General features: G+C 34.8%; 4 non-coding genes and 1 pseudogene across 4 annotated transcripts; all 5 read right to left on the bottom strand.

Annotated features, from left to right (window-relative positions):
- Positions 1-3,789: 3,789 nt before the first annotated feature.
- On the bottom strand, positions 3,790-7,745 carry LOC117149635. Its single transcript, XR_004460422.1, has one exon. It is a non-coding gene; the product is annotated as a large subunit ribosomal RNA (ribosomal RNA).
- A 395-nt stretch (positions 7,746-8,140) lies between these two features.
- On the bottom strand, positions 8,141-8,319 carry LOC117149633. Its single transcript, XR_004460420.1, has one exon. It is a non-coding gene; the product is annotated as a 5.8S ribosomal RNA (ribosomal RNA).
- A 676-nt stretch (positions 8,320-8,995) lies between these two features.
- LOC117149637 lies at positions 8,996-10,980 on the bottom strand. The gene has a single exon (XR_004460423.1). It is a non-coding gene; the product is annotated as a small subunit ribosomal RNA (ribosomal RNA).
- A 4,176-nt stretch (positions 10,981-15,156) lies between these two features.
- LOC117149634 lies at positions 15,157-19,110 on the bottom strand. Its single transcript, XR_004460421.1, has one exon. It is a non-coding gene; the product is annotated as a large subunit ribosomal RNA (ribosomal RNA).
- Positions 19,111-19,504: 394 nt separating this feature from the next.
- On the bottom strand, positions 19,505-19,681 carry LOC117149636 (annotated as a pseudogene).
- Positions 19,682-22,429: the final 2,748 nt, after the last annotated feature.

Below are 22,429 nucleotides of genomic sequence, written 5' to 3'. Positions count from 1 at the left end.
TGCACAGAATATTCAGGCATTTGAAGCTGCTTTAAGACTCTAATTTGTTCAAGTAATAGTACCGGCCACAATACACTCGTTTAAGAGCACTAGTGCAGGTTTTAAATAGGAGGAACATATGAAAATACAAGTATTTAATCACATATAAGAACTCCACCGGTAATACGCTTACTACATAAATATAGTACTAACACAATTGTAAGTTGTACTACCCGTATGAAGCACAAGTTCAACTACGAACGTTTTAACGCAACAACTTTAATATACGCTATTGGAGCTGGAATTACGCGGCTGCTGGCACCAGACTTGCCTCCAATTGGTCCTTGTTAAAGGATTTAAGTGTACTCATTCAATTACAGGGCCTCGGATATGAGTCCTGTATTGTTATTTTTCGTCACTACCTCCCCGAGCTGGGAGTGGGTAATTTACGCGCCTGCTGCCTTCCTTAGATGTGGTAGCCGTTTCGGCTCCTCTTCGGAATCGAACCCTGATTCCCCGTTACCCGTTGCAACCATGGTAGTCCTAGATACTACCATCAAAAGTTGATAGGGCAGACATTTGAAAGATCTGTCGTCGGTACAAGACCATACGATCTGCATGTTATCTAGAGTTCAACCAATATAACGATCTTGCGATCGCTTGGTTTTAGCCTAATAAAAGCACATGTCCCATAAGGTTCATGTTTTAATTGCATGTATTAGCTCTAGAATTACCACAGTTATCCAAGTAACTGTTAACGATCTAAGGAACCATAACTGATATAATGAGCCTTTTGCGGTTTCACTTTTAATTCGTGTGTACTTAGACATGCATGGCTTAATCTTTGAGACAAGCATATAACTACTGGCAGGATCCAGAATAATGTTTTTCCTTCATATTCCATTCATATATTTTGAATCGAAATAAGCAATATAATAGATATATAGATATATAGATTTTTCACTTTATATATTCCATGATTTTTTTATTATATTGAATAAAATTCAATATTTCGCCTTTGGGTAAAATTTTAAATATATAGTAAAAAAATCCATTCGATTACGGCCATTTTTATATAGCATTCGTAATCCATATTTTCATTTTTAATTTATACTTGTTTTAATATAACAAGAATTTCATCTAATTTTGTAATATATATATTTCTATAATTTTATCTTTTTATACATACATATTTCATAAATATCATTTTATTTCCACATACATAATTATTGTATCCACACATGTACAATTTTTGTTTAACCAATATAATATTAAGTTAAATCATTGCATTTTGAAGATAAATTAAAATTTTCTCTTTTCATATATATCTCTGGTAATATATAACATAAAACCAAGCGCATATGATAATATTTCCACATTTAATATATAATTTTATATTTCTTTCATAAGAATCCATATTTGTATTATACCGTAACGATATAATAATCCAACTATACGGCAGGTAATAAATTAATATTTGCCTGCCTCCAAAAATTAACGATAATATATGGAAACGATTGTTATTCTATATATAATAGAAACTTGACTTTTGTTTCAACGATATTATCTATAAAGCGTATATTCCTATTATCCGCGGAGCCAAGTCCCGTGTTCTATAGAACTGAGAAACAAATTTGTACGGATAATAATATACTTTATTGTATGTAACCAATATAAACATAATCCGAAATAAAATATTTCGAATAATGCGGGAGGTCGGCAACCACTGCCTACCTATAGTAGTTTTTGAACCGCTGTCCTCAAAGCGGGTATTTTCAATTCCGTTTGCCACCCAACATACGGGCTATTCTCTTATATATTAAGAGATTATAGGAACATTTTCATTTTTTTTCCATTATTCATATATAATATGATTATTTTTTCCCTATACATATAATAATTAATCATTTTCATATGTATATTATTTAATTTACTCATATTATTGCCAAAATCATATGAATACATAAGTTTTGAACAATATGAGAGGTCGGCAACCACTGCCTACCTATAGTAGTTTTTGAACCCTCTGTCGTAATTCCGGTCGTTTACACTACTATACCCTCTCACTATAATGGCTTTTCTCTATAATACTAAGAGAATGTGGGATATTTTCAGCATTTTTTCCCTTATACATATAATAATTAATCATTTTCATATGTATATTATTTAATTTACTCGTATAATTGCCAAAATCCTATGAAGACATAAGAGAATACAATATGAGAGGTCGGCGCAACCATAATATAGTAGTTGATGACGAGGTGTTTGGCAACTTGATACAATTCTTTAAAAAGTCTTTATATTAATTATATGATAGGGACAATATCATATGCGTCACTAAATTGATGACGAGGTGTTTGGCAACGTGACACAAATCATTAAAGTCTTTATATTAATTATATGATAGAGACAATATCATATGCGTCACTAAATTGATGACGAGGTATTTGGCAACTTGATAGAATTCTTTAAAGTCTTTATATCAAAATTAATATGATAGGAGACAATATTCATATGCGGTCACTAAATTGATGACGAGGTTGTACTTTGGCCACAGATCATTAAGTCTTTAATTTAATATATGATAGAGACAAATCAATGCGTCCTAAATTGATGACGAGTATTTCAACTGATATAATTCTTAAAGTTTTATATCAAAATTATATGATAGGGACAATATCATATGCGTCACTAAATTTGATGACGAGTTTTGGCACCTTGACACAATTCATTAAGTCTATATAATTATATGGATAGACAATATCATATGCGTCACTAATTGAGACGGGTATGGCAACTTGATACAATTCTTTAAAGTTTTTATATCAAAAATTATATGATAGGGACAATATCATATGCGTCACTAAATTGATGACGAGGTGTTTGGCAACTTGACACAATTCATTAAAGTCTTTATATTAATTATATGATAGGGACAATATCATATGCGTCACTAAATTGATGACGAGGTATTTGGCAACTTGATACAATTCTTTAAAGTTTTTATATCAAAAATTATATGATAGGGACAATATCATATGCGTCACTAAATTGATGACGAGGTGTTTGGCAACTTGACACAATTCATTAAAGTCTTTATATTAATTATATGATAGAGACAATATCATATGCGTCACTAAATTGATGACGAGGTATTTGGCAACTTGATAAATTCTTTAAAGTCTTTATATCAAAATATGATAGGGACAATATCATATGCGTCACTAAATTGATGACGAGGTGTTTGGCAACTTGACACAATTCATTAAAGTCTTTATATTAATTATATGATAGGGACAATATCATATGCGTCACTAAATTGATGACGAGGTATTTGGCAACTTGATACAATTCTTTAAAGTTTTTATATCAAAAATTATATGATAGGGACAATATCATATGCGTCACTAAATTGATGACGAGGTGTTTGGCAACTTGACACAATTCATTAAAGTCTTTATATTAATTATATGATAATATCATATGCGTCACTAATTGATGACGAGGTATTTGGCAACTTGAGTCTTTATATCAAAAATTATATGATAGGGACAATATCATATGCGTCACTAAATTGATGACGCAACGTAAAGTCTTTATATTAATTATATGATAGGGACAATATCATATGCGTCACTAAATTGATGACGAGGTATTTGGCAACCTTTAAAGCGATATATCATATGCGTGACTTGGCAAATAATTCTTTAAAGTCTTTATATCAAAAATTATATGATAGGGACAATATCATATGCGTCACTAAATTGATGACGAGGTGTTTGTTTGGCTACAGGAAAAATCATTTATTTATCGAATCATCAAGCAAAGGATAAGCTTCAGTGGATCGCAGTATGGCAGCTGCTCAACCACTTACAACACCTTGCCTGTTACAAAAGTCGTTTACAATTGATTCTAGGCTTTGTCATTGTATTAAATAATGCTTTTATATGTAACTAGCGCGGCATCAGGTGATCGAAGATCCTCCTAATTTACTATGTTACAAATTACATTGGCATCACATCCATTGTCGTTTATAAAATAAATTATAAACTTTAAATGGTTTAGAAGCCATACAATGCAAATTGCCCTTATTTATCATTGCAGTCCAGCACGGATACGACCTTAGAGGCGTTCAGGCATAATCCAACGGACGTAGCGTCATACCACTGTTCGCTCGAACAAGTATTGTGCCATTGGTCCGTACCTGCGGTTCCTCTCGTACTACGCAGGAATGCTGTCGCAACAACGTTTTGTCATTAGTAGGGTAAAACTAACCTGTCTCACGACGGTCTAAACCCAGCTCACGTTCCCTTGCATGGGTGAACAATCCAACGCTTGGTGAATTTTGCTTCACAATGATAGGAAGAGCCGACATCGAAGGATCAAAAAGCGACGTCGCTATGAACGCTTGGCCGCCACAAGCCAGTTATCCCTATGGTAACTTTTCTGACACCTCTTGTTAAAAACTCTTTAAACCAAAAGGATCGATAGGCCGAGCTTTTGCTGTCCCTGTGTGTACTGAACACCGAGATCAAGTCAGCATTTGCCCTTTTGCTCTATGTGTGGTTTCTGTCCGCACTGAGCTGGCCTTGGGACACCTCCGTTATTATTTGAGAGATGTACCGCCCCAGTCAAACTCCCTACCTGGCAATGTCCTTGAATTGGATCATACCTGAGTAATTGGAGTTATACCAAATTTTCAAATCAAAAATACATAAATGCATCGTTTTATTAAAGAATTTGTTTGCGATTATATAACAAACTCGTGATACTTTGATCAAGAAGCTTGCATCAAAACCCAATACCATAAGATATAATAAATATATCCGTATAATGGCTAGGAAATGATACACGTTCCATTTAATCAAGTAAGTAAGGAAACAATAAGAGTAGTGGTATTTCATTGACGATACCAAACCGAGGTCTAATATCTCCCACTTATTCTACACCTCTTATGTCTCCTTACACTGCCAGATTAGAGTCAAGCTCAAAAGGGTCTTCTTTCCCCGCTAATTATTCCAAGCCCGTTCCCTTGGCTGTGGTTTCGCTAGATAGTAGATAGGGACAGTAGGAATCTCGTTAATCATTCATGCGCGTCACTAATTAGATGACGAGGCATTTGGCTACCTTAAGAGAGTCATAGTTACTCCCGCCGTTGACCCGCGCTTACTTGAATTTCTTCACTTTGACATTCAGCACTGGGCAGAAATCACATTGTGTCAAACCCGCTAGGGCCATCACAATGCTTGTTTTAATTAGACAGTCGGATTCCCCAAGTCCGTGCCAGTTCTGAATTGATTGTTAATTGATAATCGTTATAATTGATAAGAACTAATTGGTTTAACCCAAATAGTATTCTTAAAATTTTAGCAAGAAAGTTCCACAATTGGGCTACGTAACTAAACTATCCGGGGAACAAGTAACTAACATAAATGCTAGAAACTCTATTTACCCAGAACGAGCACATAAACCATGTTATTGTTTCCCAATCAAGCCCGACTATCTCAATCTTCAGAGCCAATCCTTATCCCGAAGTTACGGATCTAATTTGCCGACTTCCCTTACCTACATTATTCTATCGACTAGAGACTCTTCACCTTGGAGACCAGCTGCGGATATTGGTACGGCCTGTTGAGAAGTTTGCGTGTCCCCACCATAAATTTTCAAGGTCCGAGGAGAAAATATCGACACAACAGTATATGTCATGCTCTTCTAGCCCATCTACCATATCTCTCTGCGAAAGACTTCCATGGTAGTACGGCTATAAAACAGAAAAGAAAATCTTCCGATATCTCTCGACGGCTTCTTTATGGTCGTTCCTGTTGCCAGGATGAGCACGAGGCCCATATTTAAATAACAAACGGATACTCAACAGGTTACGGAATTGGAACCGTATTCCCTTTCGTTCAAAAATTATTCAAGTGTATTATATTCGCTTTGTTTTATAGTTAGGCATTTGTTTTACTTGAAAATTTTCGGCTTTCCGCCTTGAACTTAGGACCGGACTAACTCGTGATCAACCATGTTCACAACGAAACCCTTCTCCACTTCAGTCCTCCAAAGGTCTCATTCGATTATTTGCTACTACCGACCAAGATCTGTACAATGGCAGCTCCATGCAGGCTTACGCCAAACACTTCTACGCATACCATTGTACCTTTCCTACTCACTAAAGTTTCAAAATTTATATCACAAGTAATATAAATCATCTACTTTAGCGGTAATGTATAGGTATACAACTTAAGCGCCATCCATTTTAAGGGCTAGTTGCTTCGGCAGGTGAGTTGTTACACACTCCTTAGCGGATTTCGACTTCCATGATCCGTCCTGCTGTTTTAAGCAACCAACGCCTTTCATGGTATCTGCATGAGTTGTTAATTTGGGCACCGTAACATTACGTTTGGTTCATCCCACAGCGCCAGTTCTGCTTACCAAAAGTGGCCCACTGGGCACATTATATCATAACCTTGAACTTCATATCAAGAAAGTTAAGGTTCTTACCCATTTAAAGTTTGAGAATAGGTTAAGATCGTTTCGACCCTAAGGCCTCTAATCATTCGCTTTACCAGATAAGATTATTTTATATAATATTAAAATGCACCAGCTATCCTGAGGGAAACTTCGGAAGGAACCAGCTACTAGATGGTTCGATTGGTCTTTCGCCCCTATACTCAATTCTGACAATCGATTTGCACGTCAGAACTGTTTCGGTCTTCCATCAGGGTTTCCCCTGACTTCAACCTGATCAAGTATAGTTCACCATCTTTCGGGTCACACAGCATATATGCTCAAGGTACGTTCCAGTTAGAGGCATAAATAATATAAATATACATTATACATAACTATATAGAACGCCCCGGGATTGTGTTAATTAGCTATAAATAGCTAAAAAACTAATCCCATTATTAGTCAAGTTAATTACGCTATTAGGTTTACATCCCAATAACTTGCACATATGTTAGACTCCTTGGTCCGTGTTTCAAGACGGGTCCCGAAGGTATCCTGAATCTTTCGCATTGTTAATCATACAAGAGCATATAATAAACACAAAAATCAATGATAATTATGCCATTATATAATTCCGAAAAATTAACGCTCTGTAATAATATAAATCTATCAGCACTTTATCAAATTAATAACATTTATTCTGTGTTAAAATGCAAGCAATTTAATTGGAATAAACTATAAGTTATATTTTATGATAAATTTGGGATATGCTATAGATTACAATGTCCTTATATGGAAAAAATGCACATTATTCTTAATAATATTATTTAAATATTACAATTTTAATGATGAATTTTCCATAACGGATATTCAGGTTCATCGGGCTTAACCTCTAAGCAGTTTCACGTACTGTTTAACTCTCTATTCAGAGTTCTTTTCAACTTTCCCTCACGGTACTTGTTTACTATCGGTCTCATGGTTATATTTAGTTTTAGATGGAGTTTACCACCCACTTAGTGCTGCACTATCAAGCAACACGACTCTTTGGAAACATCATCTAGTAATCATTAACGTTATACGGGCCTGGCACCCTCTATGGGTAAATGGCCTCATTTAAGAAGGACTTAAATCATTAATTTTCATACTAGAATATTGACGCTCCATACACTGCATCTCACATTTGCCATATAGACAAAGTGACTTAGTGCTGAACTGTTTTCTTTTCGCTCGCCGCTACTAAGAAAATCCTTGTTAGTTTCTTTTCCTCCCCTAATTAATATGCTTAAATTCAGGGGGTAGTCCCATATGAGTTGAGGTTGTATATATAACTATTTTTTGCCATAAATTCTTTATATATAAATGATAAAACAATCAATTAAATTCGTTATAAATAGTTCCAATAGTTCTTGTAAGCAAAGTTATTTTTTATCCATTTAACGAACCAACGAAGAAATAATAACAAAACCAAGATTTTTCTTTTTCCGAATCATTAATAAGAGACAATTCTAGATGAAAATATTTCAATTTTTTATGCTAGACATTTCTCAGTATTATTTGATTGAAAAAGAAAATATTTCTCTTCGTTTTTCACATTCAAATGTGAGATAATGTTTTTCATTTCTTTTTTAATATTATGAATAAAATCATTATTTAATCCAATAATATACCATATGCTTATAAAAAATTTATAAACAACTTAATTAGCATAGTCTTACAACCCTCAACCATATGTAGTCCAAGCAGCACTATAAAATTAATTAAAGTACATAACAGCATGGACTGCGATATGCGTTCAAAATGTCGATGTTCATGTGTCCTGCAGTTCACACGATGACGCACAGTTTGCTGCGTTCTTCATCGACCCATGAGCCGAGTGATCCACCGCTTAGAGTTTTATAATTCATTTTTATATAATATCAATATTGTTTTTATTGAAAGAAATTAAAAATACCATTTTACTGGCATATATCAATTCCTTCAATAAATTTATTTTTATACCTAAAAATAAATGTTGCGATATGTCTTAGTTTCATATAAGCATTATATCATAAAAATCTGGTTATGGTTTGCTATTTTGGGTGACACATACTGCAAAATTTATATAAAACATTAACCTGATGGATGACAGGTACAAACATTGTATATTTTAGGTTGTTGCATTAGCCAACGTATGCTCATAACATAGATGAACAATACATATTCGCAACGCGTATATTATGGTCCATATACACACACACTTATTTTGAATACCACATTCAAAATTATTTTAATTTTAATTCGACTTCTACTTTCAAATTTTGTTCAGTTCTTCGATTTCCATTTTCGAGAATTTGTTTTTATAGGAAACGCCATTGTTGTAGTAGGTACTGCCACAAATACGCACAACAACATTAATAATGTTAAAGTCTTTTTATGAGGTTGCCAAGCCCCACATATAAATAAAAGCCATCTTCATTTTTTTGACTTTAACTTTTGATTCCGTGGAATCATTTTGTAATATTTTTATTTTGGTAAATTGTATTTATTTGTATTATAACAAATGTTTATTAACGATAAGGATATTATACAATAATGATCCTTCCGCAGGTTCACCTACGGAAACCTTGTTACGACTTTTACTTCCTCTAAATAATCAAGTTCGGTCAACTTTTGCGAAACAACCGTAACACGCAAGGCGTCACAGTGATCACGTCCGGAGACCTCACTAAATAATTCAATCGGTAGTAGCGACGGGCGGTGTGTACAAAGGGCAGGGACGTAATCAATGCGAGTTAATGACTCACACTTACTGGGAATTCCAAGTTCATGTGAACAGTTTCAGTTCACAATCCCAAGCATGAAAGTGGTTCAGCGGTTTACCCCTCTCGGTCTAGGAAATACACGTTGATACTTTCATTGTAGCGCGCGTGCAGCCCAGGACATCTAAGGGCATCACAGACCTGTTATTGCTCAATCTCATTATTGCTAGACGCAATTTGTCCATTTAAGAAGCTAGTGTCCTTATAATGGGACAAACCAACAGGTACGGCTCCACTTACATAAACACATTTCACAATAAACATTTTACTGCCACCATGAATGAAGGCTACATAAGCTTCAGCACCATAATCCTGAAGATATCTATTTAATATATTTGAGTCTCGTTCGTTATCGGAATTAACCAGACAAATCACTCCACGAACTAAGAACGGCCATGCACCACCCATAGATTCGAGAAAGAGCTATCAATCTGTCTTACACACTTATGTTCGGACCTGGTAAGTTTTCCCGTGTTGAGTCAAATTAAGCCGCAGGCTCCACTCCTGGTGGTGCCCTTCCGTCAATTCCTTTAAGTTTCAGCTTTGCAACCATACTTCCCCGGAGCCCAAAAGCTTTGGTTTCCCGGGAAGCGACTGAGAGAGCCATAAAAGTAGCTACACCCAATTGCTAGCTGGCATCGTTTATGGTTAGAACTAGGGCGGTATCTGATCGCCTTCGAACCTCTAACTTTCGTTCTTGATTAATGAAAACATCTTTGGCAAATGCTTTCGCTTAAGTTAGTCTTACGACGGTCCAAGAATTTCACCTCTCGCGTCGTAATACTAATGCCCCCAAACTGCTTCTATTAATCATTACCTCTTGATCTGAAAACCAATGAAAGCAGAACAGAGGTCTTATTTCATTATCCCATGCACAGAATATTCAGGCATTTGAAGCCTGCTTTAAGCACTCTAATTTGTTCAAAGTAATAGTACCGGCCCACAATAACACTCGTTTAAGAGCACTAGTGCAGGTTTTTAAATAGGAGGAACATATGAAAAAATACAAGTATTTAATCACATATAAGAACTCCACCGGTAATACGCTTACATACATAAAGGTATAGTACTAACCACAATTGTAAGTTGTACTACCCGTATGAAGCACAAGTTCAACTACGAACGTTTTAACCGCAACAACTTTAATATACGCTATTGGAGCTGGAATTACCGCGGCTGCTGGCACCAGACTTGCCCTCCAATTGGTCCTTGTTAAAGGATTTAAAGTGTACTCATTCCAATTACAGGGCCTCGGATATGAGTCCTGTATTGTTATTTTTTCGTCACTACCTCCCCGAGCTGGGAGTGGGTAATTTACGCGCCTGCTGCCTTCCTTAGATGTGGTAGCCGTTTCTCAGGCTCCCTCTCCGGAATCGAACCCTGATTCCCCGTTACCCGTTGCAACCATGGTAGTCCTAGATACTACCATCAAAAGTTGATAGGGCAGACATTTGAAAGATCTGTCGTCGGTACAAGACCATACGATCTGCATGTTATCTAGAGTTCAACCAATATAACGATCTTGCGATCGCTTGGTTTTAGCCTAATAAAAGCACATGTCCCATAAGGTTCATGTTTTAATTGCATGTATTAGCTCTAGAATTACCACAGTTATCCAAGTAACTGTTAACGATCTAAGGAACCATAACTGATATAATGAGCCTTTTGCGGTTTCACTTTTAATTCGTGTGTACTTAGACATGCATGGCTTAATCTTTGAGACAAGCATATAACTACTGGCAGGATCAACCAGAATAATGTTTTTCCTTCATATTCCATTCATATATTTTGAATCGAAATAAGCAATATAATAGATATATAGATATATAGATTTTTCACTTTATATAATTCCATGATTTTTATTATATTGAATAAAATTCAATATTTCGCCTTTGGGTAAAATTTTAAATATATAAGTAAAAAAATCCATTCGATTACGGCCATTTTTATATAGCATTCGTAATCCATATTTTCATTTTTAATTTATACTTGTTTTACCAATATAAAGAATTTCATCTAATTATTTAATATATATATTTCTATAATTTTATCTTTTTATACATACATATTTCATTATAAAATATCATTTTATTTCCAACATACATAATTATTGTATCCACACATGTACAATTTTTGTTTAACCAATATAAATATTAAGTTAAATCATTTGCATTTTGAAGATAAATTTAAAATTTATCTCTTTTCATATATATCTCTGGTAATATATAACATAAAACCAAGCGCATATGATAATATTTCCACATTTAATATATAATTTTATATTTCTTTCATAAGAATCCATATTTGTATTATACCGTAACGATATAATCAACTATACGGCAGGTAATAAATTAATATTTGCCTGCCTCCAAAAATTAACGATAATATATGGAAACGATTTGTTATTCTATATATAATAGAAACTTGACTTTTGTTTCAACGATATTATCTATAAAGCGTATATTCCTATTATCCGCGGAGCCAAGTCCCGTGTTCTATAGAACTGAGAAACAAATTTGTACGGATAATAATATACTTTATTGTATGTAACCAATATAAACATAATCCGAAATAAATATTTCGAATAATGCGGGAGGTCGGCAACCACTGCCTACCTATAGTAGTTTTTGAACCGCTGTCCTCAAAGCGGGTATTTTCAATTCCGTTTGCCACCCAACATACGGGCTATTCTCTTATATATTAAGAGATTATAGGAACATTTCATTTTTTTTCCATTATTCATATATATATGATTATTTTTTCCCTTATACATATAATAATTAATCATTTTCATATGTATATTATTTAATTTACTCATATTATTGCCAAAATCATATGAATACATAAGTTTTGAACAATATGAGAGGTCGGCAACCACTGCCTACCTATAGTAGTTTTTGAACCCTCTGTCGTAATTCCGGTCGTTTACACTACTATACCCTCTCACTATAATGGCTTTTCTCTATAATACTAAGAGAATGTGGGATATTTTCAGCATTTTTTCCTTATACATATAATAATTAATCATTTTCATATGTATATTATTTAATTTACTCATATTATTGCCAAAATCATATGAATACATAAGTTTTGAACAATATGAGAGGTCGGCAACCACTGCCTACCTATAGTAGTTTTTGAACCCTCTGTCGTAATTCCGGTCGTTTACACTACTATACCCTCTCACTATAATGGCTTTTCTCTATAATACTAAGAGAATGTGGGATATTTTCAGCATTTTTTCCCTTATACATATAATAATTAATCATTTTCATATGTATATTATTTAATTTACTCATATATTGCCAAAATCATATGAATACATAAGTTTTGAACAATATGAGAGGTCGGCAACCACTGCCTACCTATAGTAGTTTTTGAACCCTCTGTCGTAATTCCGGTCGTTTACACTACTATACCCTCTCACTATAATGGCTTTTTCTCTAATACTAAGAGAATGTGGGAATATTTCAGCATTTTTTCCCTTATACATATAATAATTAATAATTTTCATATGTATATTATTTAATTTACTCATATAATTGCCAAAATCATATGAATACATAAGTTTTGAACAATATGAGAGGTCGGCAACCACTGCCTACCTATAGTAGTTTTTGAACCCTCTGTCGTAATTCCGGTCGTTTACACTACTATACCCTCTCACTATAATGGCTTTTCTCTATAATACTAAGAGAATGTGGGAATATTTCAGCATTTTTTCCCTATACATATAATAATTAATAATTTTCATATGTATATTATTTAATTTACTCATATAATTGCCAAAATCATATAAATACATAAGTTTTGAACAATATCAGAGGTCAGCAACGTCTTTCCTCTATAATACTAAGATAATATGGGAATATTTTCAGCATTTTTTCCCTTATACATATACATATAATAATTAATCATTTTCATATGTATATTATTTAATTTACTCATATTATTGCCAAAATCATATAAATACATAAGTTTTGAACAATATCAGAGGTCAGCAACGGTCTTTCCTCTATAATACTAAGATAATGTGGGAATATTTCATCATTTTTTCCTTTATATTTATACATATAATATTTAATCATTTTATATGTATATTATTTAATTTACTCATATAATTGCCAAAATCATATAAATACATAAGTTTTGAACAATATCAGAGGTCGGCAACGGTCTTTCCTCTATAATACTAAGATAATATGGGAATATTTCAGCATTTTTTCCCTTATACATATAATAATTAATCATTTTCATATGTATATTATTTAATTTACTCGTATAATTGCCAAAATCCTATGAAGACATAAGAGAATACAATATGAGAGGTCGGCGCAACCATAATATAGTAGTTGATGACGAGGTGTTTGGCAACTTGATACAATTCTTTAAAAAGTCTTTATATTAATTATATATATCATATGCGTCACTAAATTGATGACGAGGTTTGGCAATTAAAGTCTTTATAATTATATGATATATCATATGCGTCACTAAATTGATGACGAGGTATTTGGCAACTTGATAGAATTCTTTAAAGTCTTTATATCAAAATTATATGATAGGACAATATCATATGCGTCACTAAATTGATGACGAGGTGTTTGGCAACTTGACACAATTCATTAAAGTCTTTATATTAATTATATGATAGACAATATCATATGCGTCACTAAATTGATGACGAGGTATTTGGCAACTTGATATAATTCTTTAAAGTCTTTATATCAAATATTATATGATAGGGACAATATCATATGCGTCACTAAATTGATGACGAGGTGTTTGGCAACTTGACACAATTCATTAAAGTCTTTATATTAATTATATGATAGGACAATATCATATGCGTCACTAAATTGATGACGAGGTATTTGGCAACTTGATACAATTCTTTAAAGTTTTATATCAAAAATTATATGATAGGGACAATATCATATGCGTCACTAAATTGATGACGAGGTGTTTGGCAACTTGACACAATTCATTAAAGTCTTTATATTAATTATATGATAGGACAATATCATATGCGTCACTAAATTGATGACGAGGTATTTGGCAACTTGATACAATTCTTTAAAGTTTTATATCAAAAATTATATGATAGGGACAATATCATATGCGTCACTAAATTGATGGGTGTTTGGCAACTTGACACAATTCATTAAAGTCTTTATATTAATTATATGATAGAGACAATATCATATGCGTCACTAAATTGATGACGAGGTATTTGGCAACTTGATATAATTCTTTAAAGTTTTTATATCAAAAATTATATGATAGGGACAATATCATATGCGTCACTAAATTGATGACGAGGTGTTTGGCAACTTGACACAATTCATTTAAAGTCTTTATATTAATTATATGATAGGGACAATATCATATGCGTCACTAAATTGATGACGAGGTATTTGGCAACTTGATACAATTCTTTAAAGTTTTTATATCAAAAATTATATGATAGGGACAATATCATATGCGTCACTAAATTGATGACGAGGTGTTTGGCAACTTGACACAATTCATTAAAGTCTTTATATTAATTATATGATAGGGACAATATCATATGCGTCACTAATTGATGACTTTGGCATTCTTTAAAGATATGATATCATATGCGTCACTAAATTGATGACGAGGTTTGGCAACTTGTCTTTATATTAATTATATGATAGGGACAATATCATATGCGTCACTAAATTGATGACGAGGTATTTGGCAACGTGATAGAATTCTTTAAAGTCTCAAAAATTATACGATAGGGACAATATCATATGCGTCACTAAATTGATGACGAGGTATTTGGCAACTTGATATAATTCTTTAAAGTCTTTATATCAAAAATTATATGATAGGGACAATATCATATGCGTCACTAAATTGATGACGAGGTGTTTGTTTGGCTACAGGAAAAATCATTTATTTATCGAATCATCAAGCAAAGGATAAGCTTCAGTGGATCGCAGTATGGCAGCTGCTCAACCACTTACAACACCTTGCCTGTTACAAAAGTCGTTTACAATTGATTCTAGGCTTTGTCATTGTATTAAATAATGCTTTTATATGTAACTAGCGCGGCATCAGGTGATCGAAGATCCTCCTAATTTACTATGTTACAAATTACATTGGCATCACATCCATTGTCGTTTATAAAATAAATTATAAACTTTAAATGGTTTAGAAGCCATACAATGCAAATTGCCCCTTATTTTATCATTGCAGTCCAGCACGGATACGACCTTAGAGGCGTTCAGGCATAATCCAACGGACGTAGCGTCATACCACTGTTCGCTCGAACAAGTATTGTGCCATTGGTCCGTACCTGCGGTTCCTCTCGTACTACGCAGGAATGCTGTCGCAACAACGTTTTGTCATTAGTAGGGTAAAACTAACCTGTCTCACGACGGTCTAAACCCAGCTCACGTTCCCTTGCATGGGTGAACAATCCAACGCTTGGTGAATTTTGCTTCACAATGATAGGAAGAGCCGACATCGAAGGATCAAAAAGCGACGTCGCTATGAACGCTTGGCCGCCACAAGCCAGTTATCCCTATGGTAACTTTTCTGACACCTCTTGTTAAAAACTCTTTAAACCAAAAGGATCGATAGGCCGAGCTTTTGCTGTCCCTGTGTGTACTGAACACCGAGATCAAGTCAGCATTTGCCCTTTTGCTCTATGTGTGGTTTCTGTCCGCACTGAGCTGGCCTTGGGACACCTCCGTTATTATTTGAGAGATGTACCGCCCAGTCAAACTCCCTACCTGGCAATGTCCTTGAATTGGATCATACCTGAGTAATTGGAGTTATACCAAATTTTCAAATCAAAAATACATAAATGCATCGTTTTATTAAAGAATTTGTTTGCGATTATATAACAAACTCGTGATACTTTGATCAAGAAGCTTGCATCAAAACCCAATACCATAAGATATAATAAATATATCGTATAATGGCTAGGAAATGATACACGTTCCATTTAATCAAGTAAGTAAGGAAACAATAAGAGTAGTGGTATTTCATTGACGATACCAAACCGAGGTCTAATATCTCCCACTTATTCTACACCTCTTATGTCTCCTTACACTGCCAGATTAGAGTCAAGCTCAAAAGGGTCTTCTTTCCCCGCTAATTATTCCAAGCCCGTTCCCTTGGCTGTGGTTTCGCTAGATAGTAGATAGGGACAGTAGGAATCTCGTTAATCCATTCATGCGCGTCACTAATTAGATGACGAGGCATTTGGCTACCTTAAGAGAGTCATAGTTACTCCCGCCGTTGACCCGCGCTTACTTGAATTTCTTCACTTTGACATTCAGAGCACTGGGCAGAAATCACATTGTGTCAACACCCGCTAGGGCCATCACAATGCTTTGTTTTAATTAGACAGTCGGATTCCCCAAGTCCGTGCCAGTTCTGAATTGATTGTTAATTGATAATCGTTATAATTGATAAGAACTAATTGGTTTTAACCCAAATAGTATTCTTAAAAATTTTAGCAAGAAAGTTCCACAATTGGCTACGTAACTAAACTATCCGGGGAACAAGTAACTAACATAAATGCTAAACTCTATTTACCCAGAACGAGCACATAAACCATGTTATTGTTTCCCAATCAAGCCCGACTATCTCAATCTTCAGAGCCAATCCTTATCCCGAAGTTACGGATCTAATTTGCCGACTTCCCTTACCTACATTATTCTATCGACTAGAGACTCTTCACCTTGGAGACCAGCTGCGGATATTGGTACGGCCTGTTGAGAAGTTTGCGTGTCCCCACCATAAATTTTCAAGGTCCGAGGAGAAAATATCGACACAACAGTATATGTCATGCTCTTCTAGCCCATCTACCATATCTCTCTGCGAAAGACTTCCATGGTAGTACGGCTATAAAACAGAAAAGAAAACTCTTCCGATATCTCTCGACGGCTTCTTTATGGTCGTTCCTGTTGCCAGGATGAGCACGAGGCCCATATTTAATAACAAACGGATACTCAACAGGTTACGGAATTGGAACCGTATTCCCTTTCGTTCAAAATTATTCAAGTGTATTATATTCGCTTTGTTTATATAGTTAGGCATTTTTGTTTTACTTGAAAATTTTCGGCTTTCGCCTTGAACTTAGGACCGACTAACTCGTGATCAACCACTGTTCACACGAAACCCTTCTCCACTTCAGTCCTCCAAGGTCTCATTCGATTATTTGCTACTACCACCAAGATCTGTACCAATGGCAGCTCCATGCAGGCTTACGCCAAACACTTCTACGCATACCATTGTACCTTCCTACTCACTAAAGTTTCAAAATTTATATCACAAGTAATATAAATCATCTACTTTAGCGGTAATGTATAGGTATACAACTTAAGCGCCATCCATTTTAAGGGCTAGTTGCTTCGGCAGGTGAGTTTGTTACACACTCCTTAGCGGATTTCGACTTCCATGATCACCGTCCTGCTGTTTTAAGCAACCAACGCCTTTCATGGTATCTGCATGAGTTGTTAATTTGGGCACCGTAACATTACGTTTGGTTCATCCCACAGCGCCAGTTCTGCTTACCAAAAGTGGCCCACTGGGCACATTATATCATAACCTTGAACTTCATATCAAGAAAGTTAAGGTTCTTACCCATTTAAAGTTTGAGAATAGGTTAAGATCGTTTCGACCCTAAGGCCTCTAATCATTCGCTTTACCAGATAAGATTATTTTATATAATATTAAAATGCACCAGCTATCCTGAGGGAAACTTCGGAAGGAACCAGCTACTAGATGGTTCGATTGGTCTTTCGCCCCTATACTCAATTCTGACAATCGATTTGCACGTCAGAACTGTTTCGGTCTTCCATCAGGGTTTCCCCTGACTTCAACCTGATCAAGTATAGTTCACCATCTTTCGGGTCACAGCATATATGCTCAAGGTACGTTCCAGTTAGAGGCATAAATAATATAAATATACATTATACATAACTATATAGAACGCCCCGGGATTGTGTTAATTAGCTATAAATAGCTAAAAAACTAATCCCATTATTAGTCAAGTTAATTACGCTATTAGGTTTACATCCCAATAACTTGCACATATGTTAGACTCCTTGGTCCGTGTTTCAAGACGGGTCCCGAAGGTATCCTGAATCTTTCGCATTGTTAATCATACAAGAGCATATAATAAACACAAAAATCAATGATAATTATGCCATTATATAATTCCGAAAAATTAACGCTCTTATAAATCTATCAGCACTTTATCAAATTAATAACATTTATTCTGTGTTAAAATGCAAGCAATTTAATTGGAATAAACTATAAGTTATATTTTATGATAAATTTGGGATATGCTAATAGATTACAATGTCCTTATATGGAAAAAATGCACATTATTCTTAATAATATTATTTAAATATTACAATTTTAATGATGAATTTTCCATAACGGATATTCAGGTTCATCGGGCTTAACCTCTAAGCAGTTTCACGTACTGTTTAACTCTCTATTCAGAGTTCTTTTCAACTTTCCCTCACGGTACTTGTTTACTATCGGTCTCATGGTTATATTTAGTTTTAGATGGAGTTTACCACCCACTTAGTGCTGCACTATCAAGCAACACGACTCTTTGGAAACATCATCTAGTAATCATTAACGTTATACGGGCCTGGCACCCTCTATGGGTAAATGGCCTCATTTAAGAAGGACTTAAATCATTAATTTCTCATACTAGAATATTGACGCTCCATACACTGCATCTCACATTTGCCATATAGACAAAGTGACTTAGTGCTGAACTGTTTTCTTTTCGCTCGCCGCTACTAAGAAAATCCTTGTTAGTTTCTTTTCCTCCCCTAATTAATATGCTTAAATTCAGGGGGTAGTCCCATATGAGTTGAGGTTGTATATATAACTATTTTTTGCCATAAATTCTTTATATATAAATGATAAAACAATCAATTAAATTCGTTATAAATAGTTCCAATAGTTCTTGTAAGCAAAGTTATTTTTTATCCATTTAACGAACCAACGAAGAATAATAACAAAACCAAGATTTTTCTTTTTCCGAATCATTAATAAGAGACAATTCTAGATGAAAAATATTTCAATTTTTTATGCTAGACATTTCTCAGTATTATTTGATTGAAAAAGAAAATATTTCTCTTCGTTTTTCACATTCAAATGTGAGATAATGTTTTTCATTTCTTTTTTAATATTATGAATAAAATCATTATTTAATCCAATAATATACCATATGCTTATAAAAATTTATAAACAACTTAATTAGCATAGTCTTACAACCCTCAACCATATGTAGTCCAAGCAGCACTATAAAATTAATTAAAGTACATAACAGCATGGACTGCGATATGCGTTCAAAATGTCGATGTTCATGTGTCCTGCAGTTCACGATGACGCACAGTTTGCTGCGTTCTTCATCGACCCATGAGCCGAGTGATCCACCGCTTAGAGTTTTATAATTCATTTTTTATATAATATCAATATTGTTTTTATTGAAAGAAATTAAAAATACACCATTTTACTGGCATATATCAATTCCTTCAATAAATTTATTTTATACCTAAAAATAAATGTTGCGATATGTCTTAGTTTCATATAAGCATTATGTATCATAAAAATCTGGTTATGGTTTGCTATTTTGGGTGACACATACTGCAAAATTTATATAAAACATTAACCTGATGGATGACAGGTACAAACATTGTATATTTTAGGTTGTTGCATTAGCCAACGTATGCTCATAACATAGATGAACAATACATATTCGCAACGCGTGTATATTATGGTCCATACACACACACTTATTTTGAATACCACATTCAAAATTATTTTAATTTTAATTCGACTTCTACTTTCAAATTTTGTTCAGTTTCTTCGATTTCCATTTTCGAGAATTTGTTTTTATAGGAAACGCCATTGTTGTAGTAGGTACTGCCACAAATACGCACAACAACATTATAATGTTAAAGTCTTTTTATGAGGTTGCCAAGCCCCACATATAAAATAAAAGCCATCTTCATTTTATTTTGACTTTAACTTTTGATTCCGTGGAATCATTTTGTAATATTTTTATTTTGGTAAATTGTATTTATTTGTATTATAACAAATGTTTTTAACGATAAGGATATTATACAATAATGATCCTTCCGCAGGTTCACCTACGGAAACCTTGTTACGACTTTTACTTCCTCTAATAATCAAGTTCGGTCAACTTTTGCGAAACAACCGTAACACGCAAGGCGTCACAGTGATCACGTCCGGAGACCTCACTAAATAATTCAATCGGTAGTAGCGACGGGCGGTGTGTACAAAGGGCAGGGACGTAATCAATGCGAGTTAATGACTCACACTTACTGGGAATTCCAAGTTCATGTGAACAGTTTCAGTTCACAATCCCAAGCATGAAAGTGGTTCAGCGGTTTACCCGGACCTCTCGGTCTAGGAAATACACGTTGATACTTTCATTGTAGCGCGCGTGCAGCCCAGGACATCTAAGGGCATCACAGACCTGTTATTGCTCAATCTCATTATTGCTAGACGCAATTTGTCCATTTAAGAAGCTAGTGTCCTTATAATGGGACAAACCAACAGGTACGGCTCCACTTACATAAACACATTCAAACACAATAAACATTTTACTGCCACCATGAATGAAGGCTACATAAGCTTCAGCACCATAATCCTGAAGATATCTATTTAATATATTTGAGTCTCGTTCGTTATCGGAATTAACCAGACAAATCACTCCACGAACTAAGAACGGCCATGCACCACCACCCATAGATTCGAGAAAGAGCTATCAATCTGTCTTACACACTTATGTTCGGACCTGGTAAGTTTTCCCGTGTTGAGTCAAATTAAGCCGCAGGCTCCACTCCTGGTGGTGCCCTTCCGTCAATTCCTTTAAGTTTCAGCTTTGCAACCATACTTCCCCCGGAGCCCAAAAGCTTTGGTTTCCCGGGAAGCGACTGAGAGAGCCATAAAAGTAGCTACACCCAATTGCTAGCTGGCATCGTTTATGGTTAGAACTAGGGCGGTATCTGATCGCCTTCGAACCTCTAACTTTCGTTCTTGATTAATGAAAACATCTTTGGCAAATGCTTTCGCTTAAGTTAGTCTTACGACGGTCCAAGAATTTCACCTCTCGCGTCGTAATACTAATGCCCCCAAACTGCTTCTATTAATCATTACCTCTTGATCTGAAAACCAATGAAAGCAGAACAGAGGTCTTATTTCATTATCCCATGCACAGAATATTCAGGCATTTGAAGCCTGCTTTAAGCACTCTAATTTGTTCAAAGTAATAGTACCGGCCCACAATAACACTCGTTTAAGAGCACTAGTGCAGGTTTTTAAATAGGAGGAACATATGAAAAAATACAAGTATTTAATCACATATAAGAACTCCACCGGTAATACGCTTACATACATAAAGGTATAGTACTAACACAATTGTAAGTTGTACTACCCGTATGAAGCACAAGTTCAACTACGAACGTTTTAACCGCAACAACTTTAATATACTATTGGAGCTGGAATTACCGCGGCTGCTGGCACCAGACTTGCCCTCCAATTGGTCCTTGTTAAAGGATTTAAAGTGTACTCATTCCAATTAGGGCCTCGGATATGAGTCCTGTATTGTTATTTTTCGTCACTCCCCGAGCTGGGAGTGGGTAATTTACGCGCCTGCTGCCTTCCTTAGATGTGGTAGCCGTTTCTCAGGCTCCTCTCCGGAATCGAACCCTGATTCCCCGTTACCCGTTGCAACCATGGTAGTCCTAGATACTACCATCAAAAGTTGATAGGGCAGACATTTGAAAGATCTGTCGTCGGTACAAGACCATACGATCTGCATGTTATCTAGAGTTCAACCAATATAACGATCTTTGGCGCTTGGTTTTAGCCTAATAAAAGCACATGTCCCATAAGGTTCAACATGCATACCATGTATTAGCTCCACAGTTATCCAAGTAACTGTTAACGATCTAAGGAACCATAATGATATAATGAGCCTTTTGCGGTTTCACTTTTAATTCGTGTGTACTTAGACATGCATGGCTTAATCTTTGAGACAAGCATATAATACTGGCAGGATCAAACCAGAATAATGTTTTTCCTTCATATTCCATTCATATTATTTTGAATCGAAATAAGCAATATAATAGATATATAGATATATAGATTTTTCACTTTATATATTC

The sequence above is a fragment of the Drosophila mauritiana genome, unplaced genomic scaffold, assembly GCF_004382145.1.
Source record: "Drosophila mauritiana strain mau12 unplaced genomic scaffold, ASM438214v1 U_264, whole genome shotgun sequence".
In the NCBI taxonomy this organism is placed as follows: domain Eukaryota; kingdom Metazoa; phylum Arthropoda; class Insecta; order Diptera; family Drosophilidae; genus Drosophila; species Drosophila mauritiana.
Note: the sequence above shows the minus strand (reverse complement) of the source record. Positions and strands in the feature narration are given on the sequence as shown.